The following is a 12,240-nucleotide window of genomic DNA, read 5'->3' on the forward strand; positions in this document are numbered from 1 at the left end:
TCTGCCGGTGAAACAGTGTCTGATACAGTGTTAATTTTTAATATGGAGAGAGCTAGAGAGTGTTATCATCCGCTCTGCCAATATGTAATTCATTCATCCAAAGCAAAGATATTCTTTCTTGGAAAGAAAAAGAAGAGTTGATGCAACTCAGAGTCGTTATGAGCCTCAGTCCATAAGCAGTCTATAACATACCATGGTAGAACGACTTATTACATGGCATGTGATGCAGCTTACTGCTAGCTTTAGAGAAAGATTATAGCTAATGAGATAATCTTGAGCAGCACTTCAGACTTGGCTTACTGTTCGGGAAGATTAGTGATGACAGATATCCGAGTCTGTCATAATACTAAAACAAAAGCTATTACGGTATCGTTAAGGCTTGTGGTACAACTAGGATGACGTGGGATCGGTGGGATTCAAAGGCCGTGTGAGGGACTGTCTGCCTTTGCTTCCCGTTCTCATGGGGTTTGATGGCTTCATCCTGGGAAACTTCACCTTACAGTGCAAGCTGTGGCGCAAAGCTGCCCCGGAGCACCTCCAGCTCCCCACAGCCTCTGCAGAAGGCAGCTCCATGTCACAGGCCAGCCTCTTCCTTCATTGACTTGCCTCCTGGGTCCTTTAAGCCACAGTAGACCCCAGGGTGCAGGACATTCAGCGGGATGGAGGGAGGAGTCCTGACATTTGGATGCAAAGGCAGCAGGACCTCTATTCCCCCTGCATGAGCAGAGAGGCTATGTGATTACCGCTGCCTTACCTCTGTACAGAAGGATCTATAAATGATAAAAAGCAATGCAGAACAATGCATAAAGCTACTACCGTTAGTACTGACGTGCTGCAGCAGTACTAGCACTTAATCGTTTCAGTACCATTTGGTGGCGTGCACATTTACAATTTTGATTACCCCATGATATATTCCCCTCCGCCGAGGAAACGTCATTACCTCCCCTCCCACGAGCTGCACTGCTGCATCAGCAGTAGCAGGTCTTGATGCCTCTAACAATATGCCCACAAAGGCTCTGCAAACCTTTATTAATTGTTTCAGTGTATGAGAAGAACATAAATAAAGAGTATTGATTATTTCAGACTTCTAAGCTCATTATATCTGCAGATACTGAAAATGCTTTCAATCCCTGGAGACGGTGCAGGGCAAAGCTCCTTCTGTAATGCTCTGGAAGATTACGGGAATATAGCTATGGATACACTCACACATGCACCTCAGTGGTGTTCCATACAATTGCAATGACTTATAAATCAAAGTGATATTCACTTTACTGGATCTCTTAGAAAGCTGCTGACGTTCTAAACTGTGTTGTTTTGCCAAAGTTACGTTGCCGATTCCCGTGACATCGGGGCTTTCCTGATGTGGGAGGTCTGCCTTGGTTGTTAAAGGTTTATGAAAACTGCCAGCGTAAGAAGTCACGCTGTAATTATATCATGTGTATGCATAGCCCTGCACTCTGCAGAAAGGCATGCCAAACTACTTAGTGTTTATCAGTTCCCTATCTACGGGTAAGCTAGAAGAGCTGCTCTTCTTATCTTACCAAGCCCATGTTTCTGGAGCTGAAGGTCACAAATTCCAAAAAGCTAGATCACAACATGGTGCGAGCCTGTGTTTGTGTCTGTGGCCTCTTACCAATGGCATCTCCTGTTTAAACTGGATTCCTGTCAGCGTATATATACTGCCTTGAAGTGCAAAACATTTTCACCTCCCATAGAAAAGATATATACAGCGACTGAAGCGTTACATGGTTGCTTGCTGCTTCCCAGTTACTCTGCTTTCCACCTTTTCCGTGCCAGTTACATCGCAGCAAGTGAGAAAGGTCCATTTAACTGTCATATACGACATTTATTATGGACTGCAGCTGTTGACAGTTATGCAACTGAGATGAAATGCATCCCCATAAAAAGCACTAGGATGAGGCCTGTGCCACCACACAGAGTCTGTCTAAATCCTCAAAATAGACTCAGGTACACCACGCAGCAACTAGGAGTCTAAGTGGAGGACTGCGATCCGAGACATTTCAACCATGTTCTATAATATTTTTAATGTATTATCCATCTACCCCAAGCAATTTCATTTCCCCATCTCTGGAGCCGTCTAGGCACTTTGACAAGGAAACAGCAGATGCAGCATGTTTCTCATTTTGCTGGTTTCCCTCAGAGAAACTTAGGAAATTGCATTTTTTAAATGCTGAGTTACAGCTTGTTTAGACCAAATGCTAACTTTGCACCATGATATGGTCTTTTATTTAAATTTACACTTTCTTTTTTTATGCTGAGATTTTGGCAGGGGCTTTGTGGACACGGCAGTACAGATGTATGGTCATGTAAGAGCAGCTTTATAGTTGCACATGAACTTTTTAGTGTTTTAACTTCATAATGTCCCCTTGCATTCGGGCTTTTCACAGTGTGTTAAGTAGAATAAATATGTGTATTTGCAAGCGCATCTCTTTTGGTTGCTTATTCAAATACAAAGCTGGCACAATTTAGCATCTGCCACTGGTACAATTGGGCCTGTGTGCATGCTGTTTCTTACGCACATTTTCAGTGCCCCAGTCCAGCAAGGCACAGTGTGCTCCCCCGAAATAGCTCGCCTTATACGAGTCGGAGTCTGCCCATCTGGAGAAGTACGACAGAGCAGTGTGTATCTATCTGTGTGCTAGAGAAAATCTTCCATTACATTTGGGAAGGTCAAATACAAGATTCAACAACACTCGTAAAGTCAACAAAGCCGACCTGTAGCTCTAGGTCTTACTTTTACATGTTGGCTGAGGTTTTTCCCAAAACATTGCTATTCTAAGCATTTCAAAATCAGAGGCCACGTTGTTGTTGATTACTATTTGCATGCTTGTAGCACCAAGGACCGACTCTCTACCGAGCTGGACAAACACGGCCAGTGTGAGAGCAGGCATGGAAAAACTTGGCAGTTGCTTATGGCGAGAGGCTGATCTGGATGCGAAACAGACATGGTTTTATAGCCTATTTTCTCTCTACCACATCTCTGTAACACCATAATGAGCACCACTGTCATACTAAATTCCTGCTGTGAGCCAGAAAGGTGTCAAAGCAGAGGAGCCTCCGCCACAGTCCCCCAGTCCTGTGTCTGCCAGGAGGTGTAGCGAGTACGAGCCTCCAGGACTCAGCCCCACAGCTCTTTATCCTAGCACCCCTCCTGTCCCCCCTGCGAGGAATGAAACTGGCTTTAATGTCTGAGATGTCCTGGGGTTAGATCTCAACACAGGGCAGAAAGGCACTCCCCGCCTCAAAAAACTTACAGTCCAAGAAAAAATCCCAAGGGCAATACAGGCACTGCATTCTCCTTCGGCTTACAGCTCTATTTACTTTCCCCCATCCTTACTTTTCATTTTTGTTTTTTATCTTGTCTTTGTCTCTGCTTGACTAATAACATCATCCACTTGTCCTATAGTAAATACATCTTCCTTACTTGCATGCAACGTGGTTTTGTGAATGGTGTATCTAGATTGCTACAAAATAAAATCAAAGCAAAATCACTGTTGCCCTTTAATATCAATAGACTCTTAAATTGGTTCTTTCATGCTTTCATGCCCTGTTTTTATTAGATTTTTAAGTCTCTGTGTTCTTATTAAGATTACAGGATGTTGCAACTAATGGAAATAAGCCATTGCAACAACTTTGACATTACTAGTCAGGAACAGTTCACGTTTCATAAACCGGTTTTATGGGAGCCTGTAATTATACATTCGTAAGAAAATATGAACTATACACAGTTTGTACGCTTTTCAATTTTCAGCCAGAAAATTTTAGTGTGAAATGTAGATCATTTTCAAAGGGAAGAAAGTGGTATATTGAACCAAGATACTGTGTTACACTGAAAGAGATTAACTATATACACAGAACAGAACAAGTGCAAGTGAAACTTTTCTTGAACAAAATGTGGTGGTGCAAATTTTACCATTTTGCCGTAAAGAGCCTGATTCCTCCACAGAGATGGAGGTGTGTAATCACTGACAGACATAAAAGTGATCAAGGTCATAAAATACAGCTGAAGTTATGATACTTCTCCTCACCTTATCACGTGAAGTGATTTCAAGTCACTTTTAACCTTTGGTTTAGGTTGTAGATAGGTCTTTATCAAGCCTGCACATGCGTGTAACAAATTAGACTTTAGCTTATTATCACTATTACTCTATCTGGCTTTGCTCAATTAGGTGTGTTGAGCCCTTCTCAAATGGGATTAAACACCTCATTTTTTACTACCGTGAACTCACTGGCAGCTGGGCCAGGAAGAGAGAAAAGGTACCATTGCATGTGACAAGGCTCCTTCATCCCTCAGTGCACCGGGAAGGGATGCTGCGAGTGTTGGGAATGGCGCACCAAAGCCACTCGTTTCCTGGAAGAGTCTTGGTACTGTGGAGCGAAAGTCGTGGGCTCACCACCAAAAATGAAGCAGAGGAGGGGGGGAGAGGAGCATTTTTGTATTCTCTTGAAGTCTGTAGCTGTCCATAAGTTTGAAAGCTTGCGGGGTTATTTTGCGTTACCTGTCCTCTCTACCAAAGCTGTCTGCAGAAAGAACTCTCTGACTTCCTGGCTTTTTGATCGCAACACTTGATTATTTCTAATTTGCTGTCTGTGGGAGGCCAAGGATTAGCACAGAATTTGGTGTTGCAAACTCAGATTTTCCAGCTGCGTGACTGCGGTATTACATACCAGATGGCTGCGATATTACATACATGTAATAGCAGACGTGTTATTCTCATGGAAGGGGTCACAACAGGTTAAAACATGAGGGGCAAGACAGCTTTCAGAGAGCGAGCTGGCTGCGTACACGCGGTTGCTTGGGACAACAGGATGGCGATAGATGGGTCATCCTCCTCCATCTTTGTATGCCTGGCTCCAACCTGGAGCTCCAACCACCTCCAACGCTACGTGCCTGGCCCCTCCACCCTCCCGCTGTCCTCCCACAGTTCACAACACCCCTCTCTCACAGCAACGGAGCAAAACGTCTCTCTCCTTCTCCAGAGGGGAGTGAGCCGAGGTGCCGTGCTCATTTTGCACCCCTGGCAAGGCATAGCCTCTTGATGGGGTCCTGAGCCCCCTGACACCCACCCTCTCCAACACTCAGTGCTGGAATCGTGTCGCTGCGCAAGTAAGCAACAGTTTTACTTCTTTCCGTGCTGGATGACCTGGACTTTGTGGACAAGGTGATGGCCTGATCAGTGAACTGGGGTTTGACCTCTACCTTGGCTTTCAGTCCCTCCAATGAGATGGGAAAAGGTCTTAGCCAGGGGAGAGAGACAGAGTCCCTTCCCATCCACAGCAGTGTTTCCCAGCCTCCTGAAACTTCCCATTGAGCCTTCCCAGGCACCCATCCTCGTTCTGGGCAGGTGGTCTACCTCTTCTGCTAAACTGGAGGTTGCTGCTCCTGAGGATGAAGACAGTCTGAGTCACTTTTGTCCTTATCTGTGGGAAGGCAAAACTCGAGTTTGTCTACATTACTGAAAAGCCTTGTGCTGCCTCTATATAGAAAATCCACACATTAGAAATATTAAGGAGGAAATTAGGAAATTAACACGTTAGACATATTAAGAAGCAACAAGCGTAACAGTGAGTTTTCTTCAGCAACGCACTTTCTGAAGAAATAAAGGTCAGTGCTTTGCCAGACAGACAGACACACTGTGCAGTTACCCACTGGCTAGAGAGCAATGCTGGTCTTAAATCTTTATGTTCAGTACAGCACACTGCATGTGGGCAAGCCGTTCTCCTTTACGGGTGAGCTTCTCTCTCTTGGGGAACTAATGTGTCAAAAAGCGCTATTTCTTCCTTCTCTCCTTCTGCCTAAAGTGTCGAGCAGCACCACGCTGGAGGAAACGTTGTGATTAAACCAAAGAAGTAATTCAGCAATGTCTGGCCACGTTATCTGCTTTTATTTGCTGGCAGTCTCTGCTAGCCGTGTAGAACCTGGCACGGGAAGGGTTGACTTGCTGTTGAGTCTGGCTAAAACCACCGGCTATCTACAGGCCAGTCTTGAGCTGCTGGTTTGCAGCATTTTGATAAGGTCACAGCAGCCCCCCAGTTCCCTCCGTCTTCCCACACTCTGAGGAGGTGAGTTAACCACAGTTTACCCCATGTTTTTTTGTTTGCATCCTTCTCTCTGTTTTCTGTGAGGATTTTTGTTTGGATCACTGATTTCTTCTACATAGAACGGAAACACTGCCAACACATACAGCTTCCAGAAAAACAGAGGAAGCTTTCAAGCAATCTAAAAACACTGGGAAGAAGCAGCATTTAAAAAATTAAAACATTTTTAAAGAGAATTCTAGTAGAATTCTTTAAAAAAAACAACCCACAACTGTTAATCACTACTTAACAAAATTAAGATTTGAATTGCTTTTTTAACATCCAAACTCTAAAAGTTTTATTTTTTCCTCAGGAAAAAAAACCACCAGAGGAATACTTTGTGAAATATTCAGCGCATGTGATGAAAGAGCTTAGCGATACCTGAGGTCTACACCAACGGCCCTAGGATGAACCTCAGCGGAGTACCTTTTTCCTATAGTATTTGTGTAATAGATACTGAATGGCAGGAATGCCTGTGACTGCCTGCCCGTGACTGCCTGCCTGCAACTGCCTGCCTGCCTGCAACAGTTACTGTTCTGGAACAGATTTCAACACACAGCAAATGAAGCGACCGATTCAAGATTATGCCATAATAGCTATGCTATAAAAATCTATAAAAATAAATATTTTGTTCCTGAAATGCCAAATCCTTTACTAAAGGCTTACATCTCAAAAACCACAAAGAGCTATCTGCCTGTGAAAGCCCACAGTAAACATGGACAGCTTACGGATGAGCACAAGATTTAAACTCTGGAAAAAATGGTGACGTTAAATCCTTTAAAATATGATGTAATAGTCTCCAATAGAGGTAGATGAATCAATAAGTGGAAAATATTTATTTTGGGGTCAAATGTAGCTCTTTCACCCAATCATAAGTTTCCTGTGAACAGTTTAATTCATGTTTTTTTGCAAACTGTAGCTTGCTAGTGAATTGTCCATGGTGAGTATTCACATATCAATATCGGAGTTGTGTGGCTGAGCAAATAAGCAACAGTTTTATTTCCTACCACCTTGGATGACCTTGTGGACAAGGTGATGGCCTAATCAGTGAACTGGGATACTGTTACTCTCAAGGAGACAGTGGCAGGTGGAGGGATAGAGACAGGAGGGAACATATGGTGATTTTTAGGAAACTTAAATTTTTGCTTTTAAATACAAGTAGAATGTTCTGTCTATTCACCTGTAATTTAGAAATAATTTTTCCCATCCTTTGATTTATGTTTTTTTTTTAATTAAGATATTTGTTTGTGCCTGGAAGAAGCAAGGGGACTGTGGCATTTCTGTTACATGACTGAGGAGCTGCAGAAGGGACAAAGCCTCTTAATGCCCCAGCTCAAATGTCAAAGAGGCATCAATTTGTGGCAAGGAGAAAAAAGAAAGTGTTTTTATCTTAGTGACTTTTACCGAGTTCTTCAGATTTCATCTGAATTTTGCAGTGTTGGCAAGAATGAGTCCATACCCGTCTCGAACTTTTCTCTTGACTCTCCCTCAGATTCATCTCATCGTGTATTACTGACAACTCTGACTGTCCTCCAGAAGTACTGGAAATAATGCAAGAGAAAAAGAAAAATCTCCCTAAATTGTGAACCTGATCATTGATGCCACTTGTAAAATTACATGTAATTGCCCCTTCCTCCCCTTTTTTCTGGACTTGGCCTGAGACATCCCGAAAAAGCAGCTGTGACTCCGCTGTCCTGCCATCCTGTTTCTCTTACACGTGTTTACATCGTCTCGGACACTGTCTGACCTTGGGGCCAGGCGTTTCTCCGCCCCTACCAGTGGGACCACAGGTTCCCTAACCTGCCAGCTCGGAGCTGATTTTTTTCTTTCTGGTTTGAGGAGTACAGAAACGTTTGGAAAATGTAATTGAAGCTCAGGCAATATGGTACGTTCCACTCGCTTAGCTGAGACAGTCTGCTTTGCTCCACTACAGTGCACTCCTGACAAGATAATAGTTCTTGCCAGAAAAGATCATATTGAGCCTGGAAGAGTTCAGATCTACAAAAAAAATATTCTTCTGATGGAGGCAGAGTCCAGTGTGAAAACTCTTAAAATAAAACAAAATAAAACAATGAAAATCTTGCAAAGAAAAAACTCCACGTTCCCCTGTTTGGAACGGCAGAGAAGAATTACACCTTCCTGGTTTGTATTTTGGGGATTTTAAATGCTATGGTGATCCTAGATATTATGGTAGAGATTGATAAAATAACAATAATGGTAGAAACACATTTAAATCTCTTTAGCTTCAGGCTCTGGAAGTCTCAAGCCAAAGCACTAAAGGTTTTATGAATAACTACAGAAAGACTACGTCTCTCCTGTGTGCTCTGCCTGGGCAAGACTGTCCTGTCTTCAGTACAAAGCATTTGAGTCTCAGATCTTTTAATACAATTTGTAATTTCATTAGACCTCCTATCCCTGCTATCGATATAGGCTGAGGATTTTCAAAATTCTAAAAACCACTCAACTGAAATAAATGAATAAATAAATAAATAAATAAAATCCCCGTTCAGGATGGGCATTCATGTCCGAGAATATGGTTGCTTTTCTCACTCACATGCTAAGGTTTCATCTTACCTAACTTTAGATGTCACAAGCATGGCTGTCTTGTGACACAACATGTCTGAGCTAGTTGTCTAGATTCTTTTTTATAGTCAACGGAGATAAACAAGCACTTCAAGAACACAATTCACCTAATCAATTTAGACATCTGCCTTTGGAAGAGATTAAATATGTCGTAGTTGCCTCTATCTCGCCGCTAACTATAAAGAAGGCGTAGATGAGTAGTGCATATGCAAACCACCGCACCGTAGGCGACTACAGCGAGATGAATCCCAGCCCAGATGACTTGCACTGCTAGTTGGCTTAACGTAATAGGACTGCCTACATACACAGCCTGCGGCTGCCGGCGAGTGTCAGGACTATCCCTGAAACTGCCCTTACTTCAGCAGAAAGTATTAGTGTTGTGAAAGGCTTGCATTTCTTATTCTTCCAGCAAGATAAAAGATAAGTAAATGTGGCTGGCTGAAAAGCAACTGCTTAGAATGGGGGCTTAGCATTTCTGATGGAGGCATCCTGAAGTCTGCAGAGAAGATAATTTGTAGTGGTGCTAATTTCACTGCAAAGTGCCAGGTCCCAAACAATGTGAGTTTGGGCCCTAACGTGTCACCCTCTAGTCCGAGAACATTAGAAAGGCACCCTCTTGCCGTCATCTCTGCCTTGTGATGGTAGGTCCTTTTTTCACGATGTTCAGAGCCCTTTGTGTGTTCATTAGATGGACCTCTCCTCAAAACCATGTTTTCAAAATACCAGTTGCAAGGACTTAAGCATGGAGATTAGAACAAAGGTAGGTAAGAAAAAGCAGAATATATAGTTGACATAACTTCTTATTATACTTGCATTGTAAACTGAATTATTGAAATTGTTGTGTGAAAAGGCTCTCTAACCAAAATATTCTCTGACTGGAGCTTGCTTTTTTATGCTGTAACAGAAACCACCAGCCTGCAATGTCCTCATATTTGCTGCCTCTTAGCCTTTACTTGCTCACTGGTATTCTACACTGCAATAAATTTATCTTTTGGGAGGTGTTCAAGACATCTTCCACCTTGTGTTTTTTTAAGGACAAACAGCTTGGGTGATGCTTTCTTGACTATGCATAGCATTGGAGTCTTGGTCTCTTATATGACCACACATTAGTTTTTCTCCTGAAAACATGGTCATCTCTGCAGTAGTTCTTATTTCTATGACAAGACCAAACCAAACATATCTGAACTGTTAAATTTCCATTGTGCTGAACTTGTAAAATGCTTCCTATGATAGAAAAAATCCACACATTTTCAGTACATGAGGATAGGTGCAAAGGTATTGTCCCTATGGAGGGAAAATCTTGCTGATTAATTTTTGAACAGCAGAGACCTGAGGAAGTTTCTGCATGGCTGGCCAACCAGCCAGCCTGCTCCTTCTTCCTTGCCTAGTCTAGAAAGAAAAGGGAAATTCCCTTGCATTAAGTAAGGTAGTCAACTGATCCCCTGGCAAAAAAACAGAGGACAAACATTTACTAGTGAATTTCCACTCCAGAAGTGGGACAGAGAGTTTTCTACAAAAATCACAAAGAGACTCTCAATGTATACACCAAGGCAGAACTGAAAACTGGTCCTTTTTTGTACAAGTTCTGCAGTGTACCCTTGCCTTTATTTGCCTATATCAATATTAAAAGGAATAATGGAAAAGAGGCAAGAGGTAGCTTAACAACCAGCAAACAACCCTTAAGTGTGTGGACATACAGTCATCTCATTTAATTATGCCTGGTTAGTATTACTTTCCTCAATCTCTTTGCCAAATAATCTAAATAACTACAATCTGAAAGAAACAGTAGATAACATCGTCCACGAACTGACCGAAATAACTCTGTAGATTAGATTTACCTGGGAATAATTTTGAAATCAAAAGGGAAATATCTGAGATGAAAACAAATGTCTAAATGCAGCTTTTTCAAGCTTAAAAGAATCTGTCTTCTTTGCACTGATTCATTGTTGCGTAAATACTTAAAGATGGTTTGGGATATAGTTTGACATGCAAAATTTTTTGTTAAATTAATTTTTATTAGGTTTTTTATTAGAGTGTTAAGTCTCTTGTGTCATAATGAAGCACAATGTTTGTTTTCAAATGTAAGCAAAGGACATAGAAGAGTTTAGGGATCACTATCAGGAGCCACAGCTGACTGTGACTGCAATGTGAAAGTACAGGGGAATGCATAGGTTTTCAAACTATAAGTATAATAAAAAGTTGGGAGCTGTAGTGAGCACTGTCTCATTATGCAAGTCCAGAATTTCTAAGCTATTTGCATGAGAAATTAGCGTTGTTTATATTTTTAAAAACAAACCCATTTGAATTTAATGTCCTCTTCTATCAGCTCCTGTTTCCTTTGTCAAGGTGGCTTGGCAGGCAAACCGGAGGCAAATGGGTTTCCACATGACCTCCTTTATCTGGCGAGATACATAAATAGTCCACTCCAAAATTTTGGAGAACCCATTTAAAACACTTTGAAACACACTCGCGGAAGAACACAAAGTCAATGGAGGAACCAAGGCGTCTTGCACGTGCTCGTGGAAGGGGAGGTGGTAACTGAGACGAAACCACCACCGGAGGAGCCCGAACTCCAGCGCAGCGAGCTGGAAGGTGGCACAAGCACCGTGACCGTGCTTGTAGTCATCACACAGCAGGGCACGGCGTCACCTTGCTGGGGGAAGTGCATTATATTCAGCGTTTTGTGTACTGCCTGGTTGGTCGCGGTATGTGATCACAGAACGGGTACTGTTTTGAATGGCAGTGGCCTTGCGGGATTCCTAAAACGGCAACACGTGCAACAGTGCGGTAGCTGGGTCTGAAGTGGTTTCGGTGCTGTAGGCAGTGAAGATGGATCCCTTCTGAGCTCCCTTCTCTAGCTGCTCTGCTGGGCACATCATCTTCTTGGCCGCCGGCAGCTGCCAATTGCAAGCTCCTTTTTAAAAATGGGGAAAAAAAGCCCTCAGTAACCCAACCGGCTGCAAAATGGCTGAGGGCCGTTGATTTCTCGCTGCTAGTGGGAAAAAAAACCCCAAAAAGAGGGTCTAAAGCAAGGGTAACTTGTTTGAAAAATTACGTGGCAATTCCTCACTACCACTGGCTGTTTGCAAAGCAAAAGCGTGAGATTGATCCTAGTGGGCACAACGAGAGCTCTGCAGCTTTTTAGGCCATCGCTGATACACTGGCAAGGCAAAGAAAATCCTTTTTCCACCAGGATTGGCCCTGTAGAGAAGCACAAAAGACGTCCGTAGTGCCATTAATTGAGCTCAAAGAACATTTATCCTCTGGGCTTCCTGAGTAACAGCATTCTGGTACAGAAATATCCTGCGGGGACAAAGCAAGGGGAGAGGGTGGTTGTGTCCTGACGTAGGGTTACAGCAGTCCCGCAAACAGTGACTACCCCGGGGGGTAGTCGGTACTTCCAAGCACAAGCCATGTTGCAGGAGAATTTCAAAAAGGAGAATGCTTAATGTTGTTTAAACTTTCAGAACAAAACTGTAGCAGGCAAACTAGCTGAAACATTCGTTCTTGACGGAGGTCTTTGTGACTTTTATCCTAATTTTGGGAAATTATGCCCTA

This window comes from Accipiter gentilis, chromosome 12 (genome assembly GCF_929443795.1).
Source record: "Accipiter gentilis chromosome 12, bAccGen1.1, whole genome shotgun sequence".
Taxonomy (NCBI): Eukaryota; Metazoa; Chordata; class Aves; order Accipitriformes; family Accipitridae; genus Astur; species Astur gentilis.